This window comes from Haemorhous mexicanus, chromosome 6 (assembly GCF_027477595.1).
Source record: "Haemorhous mexicanus isolate bHaeMex1 chromosome 6, bHaeMex1.pri, whole genome shotgun sequence".
NCBI classification, from domain to species: domain Eukaryota; kingdom Metazoa; phylum Chordata; class Aves; order Passeriformes; family Fringillidae; genus Haemorhous; species Haemorhous mexicanus.
The window spans coordinates 48706705-48722215 of NC_082346.1; the positions used below are offsets into that span (position 1 = coordinate 48706705).

Consider the following 15511-nt stretch of genomic DNA (forward strand, 5'->3'; position numbering starts at 1 on the left):
GCTACAGTTTTGGGGAGGTGGGAACATATCATAGAATAGCTCCCCTCTGTTTCAATTATCTCCATACTCCCTTTTTCCACATAGTACCAGTTAGCAAAGATTTTTGATAGGCTGAAGGTGACTATGCAAAGAAGGAAACATTCTCTTCACACACCACATTGCCCCTGCCAGGCCCTCAAGCAAATCTACCTATGAATTTTCCCCCTTCACACCACAGAGATGAACTGGGATCATACAGTCTATCATCAGTGTCGCAGAGCCCGCACTCTGTCAGCTGTCTGCCACAAATTTCAGTCTCTTCCCAAATGCACCAGGCAACAATTTCTGCAGACTGCAGGTTTCACTACACCTTAAAATAAAAGGGATTGAAAACAGGAGGATGCCTAGAAACAAGAGGTCTTTTCCATTGGTGGTTGTTTTGCAACCTGAGGAAGCAGGGAAAGATCCACCATAATTACATCCTGTTGGCAAAGCCATTGAAATAAAATGCAGCCGGCTAAAAATCACCCTTCCCTCTTGTAGCTCACCATGCCCACAAGGAACAGGCTTCCCACGCACAACCATATGTCATGTTTTGCCAGCACAGCCAGGTACCTGACAGCTTTCCTAGTGGCCAGAACATAACCAGCCAAATCTGCTACTCAAATCAGAAGTTTTTTACCTGGATTAGAAGACATGGGCTTTGATGCATTTTGACCCAGATTAACTGGCTTCATCAGGCTCCAGAAATGAAGCTGGACTGGAAAGGGGCTCAGTTAAAATTGCAGACACTACCAGGAATGTGCAGAAGGGTCCCAGAAGAGTTTTGGATCCAAAGCAGACAGTGCAAAGCTGCAGTCAGCTGGCACAGGGAAGGACCAGTCCGACTGGCCCTACAACATTCATGATGGGATGAAATACAGCCCAAGGCTCCAGAGTGATTACACAGCCTGCCCCAGCCTCTGTAGACACTTTCCTGGAAAGATATAAGAGTAGGGCTTGAAGCAGAATTGGACCTCAGGCAGGAATATCCCCCTTCCAGTCTTTTCCCATAAATAGGCAGTGGGGGGCAGAGGGGAATGGACTTTAAATGGTTTTGCAAGAGGAAGCCAGATGAAAGCAAATCAGCTACAACTGAGAAAATCCAATCTACTTAACTGTCCTGCACAGAACTAATTTTGCCTGGTGCAGCTGTGACCTTGACAAACATCAGGTCAGCAGCAGCCTTACTATCTCCAAATGAAGGTAGAAGACAGTCGTCCCTGAGGAGGCCTCCCCAATGTCAGAGAGAAAAGAGCTCTTTTATAAGGCACAGTCTCTGGATCAAGAGGCATGTTACAGAAAGATTACACTGCAAATCTAATCCCCTATCCCTAATGCTCAACAATCTGATACATGAACCTGCCTTTCATCAAAGAGCTGGTGATTGCAGTATTGGGCAATCTGAGCAATGGCTAGGGAATGAAGCTGCCAGCTGTGCTGGCCAGCTCAGGCAAAGGTGCATGGCCACACCAGCTCCCTCTGGTAAGGAGTCCTTACACACCTGTTCATTCAGGTACACATTGCAGCACATCTGGTCAATGAGTTTTAAAATGGGTCTTAACATTTTCCATAGTGCTGGGACAAACCATCTCCTGGTCATCTTGTCTCCAGTTTTTTGCAGAATGCCCATCAAATCTGACCACTTTCAGTCTTTAATGCTCAAACTGACTTCTGACAACCTCACTCACTCCTCCCATATAGGGGAATGCAGCACAGGCCAGAAAGAGTCATATTTGTTAACCCTTTCCACCCAAAAGGCAGGCACATACAAAAGGCAGCTGTGCAAGTCCCACCTGCACAAGGCAGAGGTCCTGGCCAAGGGAGCCAAGTGACTTGTACCAGAATATGTTGGCTAGTCAGTGCTGCCCAACTGAGGACATGTTATTAACGCGTGCTACTGGTGTCACCCCTCATCTTTCAACAGGCACCATGTAGGGCTAGGTGGTGAGGCTGTAAGGTTTGCACTTCTAAGCTCAAGAGGCAAAATAAAAAGGATTTTTCTTTCATAATTTTAAATCAGGAATAAGCTCAAAACAAAGCAATATAGAAACATTGCTTTGAAATCAGAATCAGGCACATTAGCTTCAAGAAGTTCCTTTAAAGTACTCAGAGCACATGGCCTAAACAATGTTTAATGGCCATGTTTTCCTTGTAGGAGTGATCTCAGAGTGCACAGAAACTACCTGTGTCACAGACCAATGGTTTTCAACCAGTGAAAATATTGTTATATACTGTGAACCCCATTTAAGTATCTACAAATAGTAATGGGAGGAGTAAACCTCTTGTCAGGAGGTGTAAGTTTGCTATACGAGGAACTCTCATCACCAGCAAAAATTTTTAAGTAGTCCACAGAGGAAAGAGGTGTAAAACCATTGCTGGAGATGCCTCTAAGTGGCTATGGGACAGAGACTGACATAACACCTGCAGCTGAAAAATTCTTTGGGACATTGATAAAATAATTTGCCAAAGGGAGAAACCTGCCAAAAAGTTTTATCTTATTTTATTCATTCAGTTCCTGTCACTTTAATAGAAATAAAAAGAGTTGATCACACGCTCCATGTCTGCACAGCACATGTAAGCACAGTGCTCACCACCAGCAGTGCTAGGGACAGCCGTGACCTTTTTTGTTATCACAACTCATTCTTATTGCATCATTTGTTACCATATGCTCTTTTTGCAGGAGCTTGCACTCATGCTCTCTGAACATGAATCCCAGACTGTCATCCTGAGTGAGCAGGGCGCCTCCAAATCATGGATGTCCTGGATTTGCTGAGAGATGCCTGCTAACGGATGGCTGGAGGTGAAAGCTGAATGGATTAAAACTAGCACTAATTCAGCAATGGAACAAACTACTACAGGAAGCAGTGATCTATACCTTGTCACCTCTGACATGTCAAGATCCAAATGCAGACAGCATTTAATAAAAGACCAGTTACTGGGTGTACTTCTCATCTGTATTATATAGAGTGTGATGCTCCCTGGCATTTTGAGAGCTTCTCCACTTCAGATCTGGGACTCTGTGACTCCTTGTCCACACACCCAGCAGACTGACTGCAATGCTCGTTTTATGATATATGAGAGATGTGAACCATTCTGGACTTTTTCCAAATCAGCAAGCTTTTTTTTTTCCTCTAGCAATCTCCAGTCTGGAATTCCTCTGCTTCTGTCGGAGGAGTTCTTGGTGACTCACATGTGGATTGGGAGCATTCTCAGCCCACAGCTGAAGGCAAGGGTGTTAAATATTTAATAAAGAGACAGCTTTTCTCCCAAATGTTTTGGATAAATAGCTGCTAAAAGAAACCAAAATACAAAAGGGTTTTAGCTGCTGGAATAAAAATATCTTTTTCCCTTTCCAACAATCACCGAGCTGCCCTCACCTGGGTTCTCTCCCTGGTGCTCACAGCTGTCCCCAGCTCCCACTACTGGCCCATGCCTGCACTCAGGAGGAAACCCCACTTCAGTCAGCCTCCTGCAGCCTTACCCATCCTGCAGCTAGGCTCAGCTTCAGTCACTCAAACTATGAGGAGGAGGAATAGTAAAAGTAGCAGAAGTTTTAGCTGCAGTCTAAAAGCTGCTCTGGCCTTACAAGTGCGGTGCTCCTGGCTGGGCCCACTAACAGTTGTTAAGCACCAGACAGGGTAACAGAGGCAGGGTGTTCAAGTAGCTTTAACCTGTAATGGTTGCCACAGAGCAAGGCATGGGAGACATGCATCCTCACATGTCTGACTGGTTTTTAATAACAGGAAAGAAGTGAACATTCAAGAATTTCTACTTGTAATGTCCAATTAAATATCAGTATTAAGGAAGAAACTGGACCTTCCTAGGTCCACAGTTTCCAACATCTAATTATCTGCTAGCTTTATTCCATATGAGTATTATGTGACTATGTTCTTTCTTTCCTTTCCATAATTACTACCTAGTTAAAGTACTCCAAGTTGGAATGCAAAAAAAAAAAAAAAAAAAAGGATCAAATTCTTGGACAACGAATTATAAACTCTGTTTGGTATCTGCCTACAGACATAGCACTATGAAATCCTTATTTAAGCATCAAACAGGATTTATTTAGGCATTCTGTTAACTCTGTTAAAGTATCAAAACAGCACATACCATTGTGCTGCTAAACCCTATCAGAGTTCCTGCCATATAGGGGCGATAAGAGGTACAGACACTGGGTCACGACTTGGCCACTGCTCAGCTGAAGGAGAGAAATGTGCCTTCTCTGTCACTGTCCTCTAGTTAAATCCTCTGCTTTCAGCTTGAGGGTACACACAACCACCCTCAGTGTTATGTGTACCAGGTGATGATCTCTAAGACCCTGGACTTTTTACTAAAAGTCCTGAAGGTGATTTGCACCAAGCATCCATAGCACCAACTTCTACCATCACGGTTCATTTCCTGGGAATGTGAAAACTGATGAATTTCAGCTTGTGCAGCCGTGAGCAAGGACCTGTCAAAAGGGAACCCTGGGCTTTGGGCTGGACTGTCACCTGAAAGGTGCTGCTATAAAGGTTACCTCTGGCATTTATCATCCGCAGGGTGAGAGGCAGGACTCGTCTGCTTTGCTGAACCTTCTTCCAAGCCAGTGGCACTGCATGGATGCAATCAGCGTGTCCTGCATTGCTCCAAAGCTGTCAACATCTGTCAGGGATAGTAAATTTTATTTTATCTTGTTTGAGTGGAATGGGTTTCCATAAAAAATATGCAAATAATGCTAAGAATAATAAAGAAAATTAGTTTAAACAGCATGGCAGCAATTAGCCACAGTTCTTAGAGGGACTGGACAAGCACCCCAGCACCACACTGCTACCAGCTGCAGCCCGAGCTCTGCCATCTGTAGAAGGAGGGTGAATTGGAGAAGAAGGCTGCAGGGCTGTACTGGGTAAACTGCAGGACAGGACCCATAAATACAGTAACACTTCCTACTCCTACTAGAACTCACATTCTATGATTGAAACTACATACCAACTCAAGAAAAAAAAAAAAAAGGCAAAATATGAAGAAACCAACTTGAAAGCTTGTTACTGATACAAACCAAACAGAGGAATAATGACTAACTCAGAAACATCAAGTAGAGGTCAATGTCTGCCTTCCACTGTGCCTCACATAAATACGCAGTCCCTTCTACCTGCTTCGATGGCCGCTTCAAACAAACCAAGCTCTTTGAGATACTTCACTAGGCTAAAATCACAAATTCTGATTTTGCTTATGCACTGTTTCTGCTGCCTAGAGTCTCCCCAGCTTGTTTAAGTACAGCATGTAACTGCAAGCAGAATAGCAGCAGCCTTTCTTGCCCCCTGGTGAGCACCAGCACTGTGGGTCAGCAGAGATGGTCAGCAGCTCCTAAAAACAGAGATGGGCTCCTGCCCATCAGTAACCAGCAGCCAGCAGCTAAATACCTGCAGTTACAATCATGGGAACAGCTAGCATGCCACATACATGTGCAACTCCTTGTATCTGAGGATCTGTATGCATGAATGGTTCACCTTTCTATAACCTCTCCAAGGACTAAAATAACAAAATTTCCCCTCCCTTCTCCCCCCCCCACCCCCCACCAAATCTCTAATTTTTGTCATACTACTTGACTCAGAGAAGGAGACTTTGCTTGCACTATCTTCAAATATTAATAGTGAACTGCCAAGGCACATTTCTTACTGTGATGTACTTGTATAGCTCTGGGTAATTCCCACTGGCATTAATGAGAATGGCTTATATAAATCTCTTTGCCTCATCCCATAATCATGATCATGGCTTTAAAGAGGGCAATATGCAATTTCTGTGTCTCCCCACTACAGGACAGGGCAGTTCCCATTTTCAAGTTCTCTGTACTTCACAGGTTAGTCAAGCTACTCCAGTCAAACACCAAGTTAGGGCATCACCCCACACCTGTACCTCTCATGGAGCTAACCTGCAATCACTTTCCTAAGGAAAGTAAAGTATTTTCCTTGCCTGGATGTAGAACATTGTCTGAGCCATTCTGAACAGGTTGTTCTGCTTTGGGAATTTAAATTCCTGCTGGAAGGAAAAGCACAAAAATGGCTTGTTTTTGTTTACAGTAACATCTCATAAGAGCAGTTACCATTATCATAATTTCATGGCCCCTATTCCCTGCCAGGAGAGCTGAGGCCTTTTTTGGTGAAGGAAAATCTTCCATCTCACAGTGACTACCTTAACTTCAAGTGTTCATCTGAGGGCATTTGGTACCAGCAGGTGAATTCCCAGGTCCTGGAGCCTTGTGGGAGCTCCTTCCCCACCCAGAGAACTTCCTTAAGCCATCCTAGGAAGCCTCTTTGAGTTAAAGTTTCCCTTGTACTACTGGGATGCTGCAGCTCTGCACTGCCAAGCAGATACGTCTGTCTAGTTCTGAAACAACTCTATTCTTGCACTGCAACAATGCCAGCTCATCCAAGTCCAATTAAATCCCCCAAGAATGATTCACACCAACCTGAACCATATTTACTTTCAGTTCATTATCACACTCACAGCTGGTAATTTTGGAAATTTTATATTCTGAGTTCAGCAGCAGGCTACAGGCTGCATACCTCTTGCTATGGTATGTGCCTGAGAGAGATGTATTTCTCTTTTCTTCACCCCCCTCCCTGTTCTGCCTCCTTAGAAGGGAATTAAGGCAGCAGAGAACTGTAAAAGCTCTGATGGTATCCACACCACAATATCCTAAGTAATACACAAACCAGAGGAAAAGCCATCTTTAACCTGCTAGACCAGTCCCAGGATAAATGTTTGCTCTAGGCAAGGACAAGACAAGTAGATTCTTTAGTATTTTTTGTTTAATATCTTTTTAACGTGAGCCTGGACGGGTGCATAAATGAGCACAACTGCTCAAATGAGTCATACTTCTTTTTTAGGGCCTTGTTCTGGCAAAACTCCCACTGAGCTCAGCAGGGGTTTGGCAGAGTGGGAAATGAGGAGCAGCCCAGGACCCAGATCTGTGGGATGGGTACATGAGCACAGGGCAGCATTTGATTAAATACATCCAAGTTCCAAAATCTGTGAATATTTGTAATCTTCACAAACGGCAAAACAATACAATTTAAACCCAAATGCTCAGAGACAAGACAAAACTGGTGCTGAGATGCCAGATTGCACAGTTATCAGTTCTTAAAGCTCACGGTACCTTAAGTGCATTTAAAGGACCATAACTATTACAGCCCAATTACCACTGGAACCCCAGAGCAGGTGCACTCATCTAAACCAAAGCCTCAGAGAAAGCAATTCAAACTGAAATTGCTACAGGATTTTTGAAGTGTGAAAAGGACTTGTTGGGAGTAATTAAAGGCTCCAGGATGCAAAATAAAAAGGACATATCCTATCCAGACACATGGGAAAGAAAGCACCATCTCCAGATGCTGATGGCAGGAGGTGAGCTCCCCAGCAGCTGAGTGGGTACCCACAGAGGGCCAGGGCAGCCAGGCCAGTGGGGTAAGCAGGGGAATCTGCTTACCCCACTGGCAGGACCCTGCTTGATACCATGCAGTTATCACAAAGCAATTACTGGCTAATGTGCATGCTATCTCCAGGTAAACATGGTCTCCACCATAGGATGGCACGGCCAAGGGAAGACCTCAGCAGGCAAAGGAGGGTGGTGGCTGGCAGGGAGATCACAGCCACAAATTTAGGGTAAGACACTTTGGTGAAAGCACCAGGAGGTTTTGGGGGATGCCGTAAGGAGCAGCAGAACACAACATACAGCAATGATGAGTCACACACTAAACTGGAGCCAAACAGAACCCAAACAACACCCCCCAAGCACAGACAGAAAACAGAATATAACAAAGGAAGGCAAGAGAAAGGAACAGGGCTCCCAGGATGTGCTTCAGGTTCAGGATGTGCTGCAGGTTCAGGGATGCAAACAACCCTGAGCCCACCCTGAGAGATGCTCCTGGTGGCAGATAAAGATGAGAAATGCAGGATTGCTAATTAGGTTATGATACATCTAATCTTTCTTCTGTTAAAGAAATACTGTTGTGGGATGGTCTCAGGCTCTGGCTACCTTTGAAGGGAAAAAAGCTATGCAAGTCAGAAGCCTAGCAGTTCCAAGGCTATACCAAGGAGACTGTGCTTGAATTAAAGGATCCAGCCAGCAGGGAAGGGCTCCCAGGAGCAGAGGAGCAGCAAGGTGGTATCCATCAGGACTCTGGGGCATTGCACACCAAATGTTCTCTGCTTTGGGTCACACCACAGGAACTAGGGCCTTGGTCCCCTCCCCTGCCCCAGGAGCCACAGCTAGGAAAGCAAGCCAAGGAAAACACAGCTAAAACCAGCATTTCACATATTTCCCCCCTTTTCAAGAGCCTGTGACATGCTATCTTGGGAGTTTCACAGTCCACGATGATGTCTGGGCACGCCAGTTTAATCTCAAAGGTCAAAAAGAAACTTAAACATTGGAATAAATAAATAGCAATGCTACCCTGCAGAGGGTATTAAAGCATTAATTTCAAAAGACAGATGGCATAGAGGGAGAAGGGCTATGTAGAGAAGAGTGGAACCAGAAGCTGGATGTGAATTCTTGACCCTGGCATTCCTATACAGTGAAGTATCTCCCCCTCCCATTAGAAATGAAGAAAATATTTTAAAAATTTAAAAAATAAAAAAAAATTTAAAAACCAACACCAAAACCCCAAGAAAACAAACAAAAACCCCTAAAACCAAACTCCACAATCCACCAAAAAATCCCCAAAACATAAAAACCCCAAACAAACAGACAAACCCACAAAAAAGCCTCAAGTCCAAAACCTACCATGCACCTTCCATTTGTAGCAGTTACAAGGCCAGAAAAGTGGTACCACTGATGAGCAGGAGCCCAAGGCCTGCCACAAGCTGAAAAAGGAGATCTCTCAGAAGAGGTGCTGCAGTGGTACGTTGTTTCCTACTGTCCAAACCCAAAAGGCCCCGCTGTGTTCTGCCAGCCCCTCACCACTGGCAGTGCCAGGCTGCAGGGAGGAATGCCAGGGCCCAAGGCACTGAGCAGGAAGGGGCAGCTCACCCAACATCATCTCTTTCTCCCATGGATCAGCTGAGTTCACGTGCCAACTAACCAGACAATACACAGCAGCAAGGAAAAATTATGGGCACATGCCTAGTTCTCTGACTGCCATAAATTTATAATTTTATTGCAGTAATATATCACAAAAGTGATCTGCCTACAGCTATTCCATATTGTGGCACAATATCATCACATCTCAAAAAGCAGGGGAGACAGCACAGGGCACAAGCAGGAGGTATGTCCTGCCTCCAGTGCTCACCCCCCGCGTCAGCCTCAATCCTGCACCCCAAAACCAGGTCAGGGGGATGGCGTGCACGAAGATGCACTGCCCAAGTGAGGCCCTCTGCCCAAGGCAGCTGCCTCATACCCTGGCTGCCACACTGCAGGTCCTGCTATTCCCCATGGCACTGCTTTTCCCTGGTGTCCCACATCTCCTCCTCACCCTGCAGCCCCCTGGCCCCAAGAAGACAGGGCAGTGCTCGTGCCAGCCTGGGTGCAGTGGGGAGTCAAAAACTAGTTTTGCCAACACTGCTGAAATAACTGGATTCATCTCCCAGCATATGGCGGTATCTTCAGGGAGAGAGGAAGCCACTGCTGGCCTTCTTGCCAAATTCCTAGTATTTCTGGAGTATTTACATGTTGTGCATCTCAGGTTTCTCTTCTCCCTCTGGCTGCTTGCTGTGGCAGGATGACGCAGCCTGGCCGGCGGGGGCCAGAGATACCCAGCCCACAGCCCTTGCCATGCTAACTACAGACAGCCAGTTTTAGCCATCTCAACCTATAACAGTTTGCTCCCAGATTTAAACAGAACAGCCAACAAAAAATTAGCCTTTTTTAATGCCTCCCCCTTGAGATCACAACAGAGCTCATGGAGCGTTTAGGAGAGAAAAAGCCCACCACAGAGGTGGGTTTCTCATCCCTGTTCAGCTATGGCTCTGAAGAGCTGTAAAGGACAAAAGCACGAAAGCATAGGTAAGTATTTTCAACATAGGAAAGATGTTTTCCAAGAGGTGCCAGCTTCACTTTTTAAGTGAGCAGGGAAAATCTACCAGCTAAATGACCTCTGGTGCTGGATTGCCCCTACTTCCACTAAAAAAATGTACCACCTTTGGTTTCAGAAAGGAAGCAAAAAAAAACCCCACAAAACTGAATGGACAAACTCACTGATTGCTTGCACCCACAGGCTGGGGAGCCAGAAGAGATTTCTTACAGATCCTAACTTTGATTTGGGCTTCACCAGAAGAAGGACTTGCCCAGCCATGGTGGTGCCCCAGCAGGAAGAGGCTGCACAGCCAGAAGGCAGCCTAAAGGAGCTGAAGCTGACACCAACTAGGAGGAAGGCTCAGCTTCAGCAATGCAACCCTTGACTTCCTTTGAGGTGATGTTCACACACAGAGATTGCTGTGAAAATTAAAGAGATTTTACTGTAAAATTACTCTTCCCTCCCAACTCGCAGCCCTGTGTTGAAACACAAATATTGAAAATAGCACTCTGAAATGCTCAAAACCTCAAGCAAGGCACAAGCAGCATCATCAGATGAAGAACCATGACCACAGGTTGCTCCACTGGAAGACAAGAAGAAGCCAGCAAGCACATGGCACCTGGAGGCAGCTCCTTGACCCAAAGCTCCCTGTGTGAGCTGCTGTCAGCCATGGACTCCATCTGTCCATCCCCAGAACCCAGATCTGTTCCAGAGCCACAGTTTCAGACATGAAGACATCACAGCTTAGCACCTTCCAGACCAAATGAACACTGCCATGTTGATGTAACCATTGGCAAGCACAACTACGTTTACTTTGAACTGAAAAAAATCACTTGCATTCCCAAACTGAAGCCAAGAGCAATTTTGCCAATATATCCAGAACAGGGATAGTCTTATGTCTCCCAAATATTTCCAGAAGATATTATGAAGGGGCTGGATCTCTATTAATGTGTGACAACAGCATAAAAATATGATAAAAAACCCATATGTATCTTCTCAATAGTACATTTTTGAAAAGAAGCCAGCTGGCATACAAATAAGTGATGTATTGAACAGGTTACAAACAAATACATGTTCTAACAAAAATGTTTGCAACTTTTTCCACTGAGTGTTTAAAATATATTGACAGCAATAATTACACTGTTCTTTGAATACTCAACAAAGAGATGGCGGCATTTCAAATAACCCACTTTCCAAAAACTTCATATAATTCTGTTTGCCAGTAAGATATGTTGGAGCAACAACTACATATTTTTCCTTATACACACACTTACAATAAGTATGTATTAATTTATATTCATAAATACATATACTTGTTAACCTGTATTTTATATACACATAAAATACACATATATAGAAACAAGTCTTACTTAAAATTAAGAAGTAGAATTCTACAGTGTCAGAAGTAAAACAAACTGCAGATGAAATTTAAAAGTCATTAATCTGCCTGATGTAAGAATGGAAAAAATGTCTGCTCCAGGCCTTTCTTTTGCATTAAAATCTACACATCATCTGTGGTATCAGTTTGATCTAAATTTTCACTAATTGTTTTCACAAATAGCATTTCACTCTTGCTATCACAATCTGAAGACCAAGCTGGCTGATAAAGGTGATGAGAAGTTAGTGAAGAACTGTCCCAAGCTTCCTTTGGCAGGGTGGCGGTGGAGACTGCAAAGCTCGATGAAGCCTCAACATTCACAGGGCAGCTGGTATAGCTCAGTTGATAGATTACCCTTCTTTATGTATTTCCTTTCATTTCAGTTACAGCCCAGAATAAAGTGTCTTTTCCAACACAATCTTCTAAATCACCAGAGGGAATTCCAGCAAAACAACTTTTTTTTTTTTCCAGACATGCTTTTTCTCATCCACACTTTGCAGTAATCCTCAGCTTCACAAGGAGAATCAAATGTTATTCTTAGGAGTCTTCATGAACTACCTGTAGATGCCTTCACATTCTGATCCCTCTTTCTATCACAGACCCACTCTGTCCCAGTTCTCCCTGTTCCCTCCCTCCTCTGTAGGCAGAGTGAGGAAAGAGAGGGAGATGGGGCAGCTTCAGCCTCCTGCCAGCCTCAGCATCAAGTAACCCTCATCCATGCAGATCTAACACGTTCCCATCTACATCGGGAAACTTCCATCCACCCCCAGCAAGGATGGTGGAGATTTCAGACATGCACTGACTAGCAAAGAGGGACAGCTACCAGGAAACACACAGATGAAATGCAAAACTTCCCCCCACCTGGGTTTAATTCCAACCTCTGCAATATCCTACAGCAAACAGAAATAACCTAGAAACTGCTAAATTCTAGCATGGCTACTACAGACTTCTCTGGAGCAGGAGAAATGAATTAGGCAGTCCCTCTTTCTCTTCCTTGCCGCAGCTCTCTACGGATGTTCATGAGAATCTGCAAATGATTCAGACAGCAGCATTCACCAACAAGATCAGCTCAGCCAATTATTCCTATACTTATCTATTAAATTTAAGAAACCTCTGAGAGGCTGAGCCTTTCACAGACTGGGAGATGACATTAATTCACCAAGTAAGAAAAGTTTTTAAGAAAATCTTGCCACAGAGTTCTGGCTTGAACCCTCACTGGAGACAGACTGTGGGCTCCACCAGCAAGAGCAGAATCCTAGCAGACCTGTGTATTTTCCACTGTGAGCATGGCACAATTAGCAGCATTAATGGACAGACTGTTCATTTAATTCAGTTTTTTGTTCCACAAATAAAGTCCTCTGTCTGTTTTTTATTTGGTTTTATAAATTAACCTCTTTCTTTTCTCATTAAGTAAACAATGAATGAAGGATTACTCTGTGGGAAAGATGCAAGTGCAAAGGGCAGCGGTTTTATACTGCTGCAGCTATTTCCTTTCATGCTTCCAAATAACTCTGCTCTAGAAGGCAGAAAATCATTGAGGTCTAATCATTTATTTAGTAAGATACACTGTTTTCTTTTAGCTTAGGCAAACTTGCGGCTGGAAAGCTATGCTGAAAGTTGGTCTGTTTATGAACGGCCCCCGGTCCTGCACACGGCGATGGAGAAGCTCTTTGCGTGCACTGGACATCAAGCAGCGGTGCAGTGCAGGGAAGGACAGACCACGGCCTGGTGCACTTTGCTATTTGGGCCTGAAGTTGCTGTCAGTCTCATCACAGGGTTTTCCATCTTCCCTGCACCTCTGGTACTAGGCAGTCACGCAGCTGAGGATCCCAGAGGGCTGGCTGAGCCATAGCTGGCTCTGAGGTGGACGTTTCCAGCAGACATTTCACTGCTGGTTGGTTTGCCTCAAGGGCACCTTCTCCTGGTCTGACTGGCCCCCCACTTTCCCTGTATGCGTGGTAAAACAGTCACATGCTGGGATCTTGCTGAGAAAAGCTAAGCTTTACAGCAACAAAACCAATTTTTTCCCTTCATTTTTTCCCTTTTAAAACATAACAGCAGGCTGACAGAAATGGCCATTCGCCTCTGCTCACTGCTGGTGGGATAACCTCAGAGCACTGGGTGCAGAGACAGTGAAGTACTGGAGCAAGACCTGTGGTGGGCTGCTATGGCCAGGGAGCTGCAGGACAGGACAGGTATGGAGAGGCTGCAGGAGCAGGGCTTCTTCAGTCAAAATAAGACAAGGCTCCAGGGAGAGCTGTTTACAACCACAGGGGTATGGGAGGGTGTAAGAGGCTGAGTGGATTTCCTTTGGAGGACTAGGGGAACAGGACAAGAGACAACAGACACAGGCTGAGCATAGAAAGTTCCAGTTGGACGATGAACAAAAAATCCAGAAAAACTACAATGAGAGTAGCGAAGTGTTTGAGCAGATGAGCCAGAGAGGCTGTGAAATCTCTATCTGAGAGCAGCTGGCTTTTGTTGGCCTTTAGCAGGCCGTTGGACCAGACAACTACCAGAAGTCCTTTCCAGCGTAAATTATTACTTTGTGATGCTGTGGTCAGGTTTTGGAAACAAGGAAGGTTTTGACACTGCATGCACAAGCAGATCTGCCTGAGTCAAAGCTAAAAACAGTAGCCAAAGAGTAGTTACCTCCTCTGCCTTTTCAAAGTCTCTCTCTTCAAAGTACAACAAACATGAAGATGTTTACAGAATCTTTTCCTGTGAACTTACACCTGGCCACTGCTGAAGGCTCTTGGCACTGGTAAGGCCCTCCTAATGGGGTACCTTATGCCCCTGTTGCCAATAGAATCACTGCATGACACCTGGGTACACAACTTCTCTTTCATCTCGCCAGCAGGAAAAGCCTTGGCACGACATAGATTGCACCAATGTGCACCTATGGTGAGCAAGTAATGTGAGTACAAAGAGCTTGTACAGTCAAGAAGAGCCACTAAAGTAATATAGCCACAATATGGGTATGCAACAACCATCTATGATCTCATTTCAGTGCTGTATGGCCTTTGCTACTGCAGCCTACTCTATGTCTGGAGGTGCTAGCAGGGAGTTGCAAGCCAGTGTCACTAGTATGGATCCTGCTCTATATTCAGGCTAAATTCTACTGCCACGTCTGGTTCCTGTGATACAAATGCAGGGCACCTTCAAAACCTTCCAGTGGACAAAGGTTACTGGAGATCTCACAGATACATAACCAAAACCAGAAATGCAACCAGTGTCCAATCTACATTTCTCTTAGACCTTCCACAGCACCGAGGATGAAGAGTCATTTCGTGTCAGCAGCCTCCTCACAGAGGTTCCTCTAACAGCAGCTCTGCCAAGCCATGGATCACCACCATGATCAGATGGAGGCCATGGGATCCTGCAGGCAAACTGCCTCTTCCCTAGGAAAGCCCCATTTCTCCAGAGGCCAGCACACAGAAACATTTCTCATAAACCTTCTGCTCTCCAGGCTGGACAACAGCTCTGTGCTACATTCCTCTCTGGATGCACAAAAACTTCCTTATTTAATTCGATTGAAAGGAATTTTGGAATTTTGTTTCAGTAGGGACAATTAACCAAGAGCACTGTATCCTACTGCCCTCATTCCCACTTCATCAATCTTCGTGTCACCCAGAAATTTTATCAGAAATCATTTTATATTTACGTCCATATCACTGCCAAAAATGATGAATAGCATGAGGGTTCTGACTGATCCCTGCAGAGTTACATTAAAAAATGTTCACATTCAGTAAAGATTCCTTATTGACAACTACTTTTTGAGCTCTGTCAGTTACCTTGTTCTTAATACATTTAAGATATGCTTCAGTAAAAGTATATAGTACTAATATTTTAGTAATAATGTCATGTGGAATAAAATCAAACGCCTTACAGAAGTTAAAGTATATTATATCTACACAGTTATCTTATCCCCCAAACTTGCAATCTTATCAGATAAATCAGGTTTGTTTGACAAGACATATTCTCCAAAAAAGAATGTTGAATGGCATTAATTATATTCCCTACCTTTAATTCTCTAAATCCTCTCTCAGTTCTATTCTTTTGCCTGGGATTGATGTCAGGCTAAGCTGCTGGCAGTTACCCGGGATCTTCCTCTTGCACACGTTTGCTC

The 15511-nt window shown here is 44.5% G+C and overlaps 1 protein-coding gene across 5 annotated transcripts in view; it reads right to left on the reverse strand.

Annotated features, from left to right (window-relative positions):
* Window positions 1–15511, reverse strand: part of FOXN3 (forkhead box N3) — a 206285-nt gene that overhangs the window by 163641 nt on the left and 27133 nt on the right. For 3 of the 5 annotated variants that reach the window (XM_059850130.1, XM_059850128.1, XM_059850124.1), the window contains exon 2: window positions 4535–4659. The exons of 1 other annotated variant lie outside the window; for it this stretch is intronic. The gene's annotated coding sequence lies outside the window, so the exon portion shown is untranslated. Of the gene's footprint in view, window positions 1–661; window positions 956–4534; window positions 4660–15511 lie in introns of all 5 variants that reach the window. One more of the 5 variants, XM_059850126.1, reaches the window with a different exon arrangement.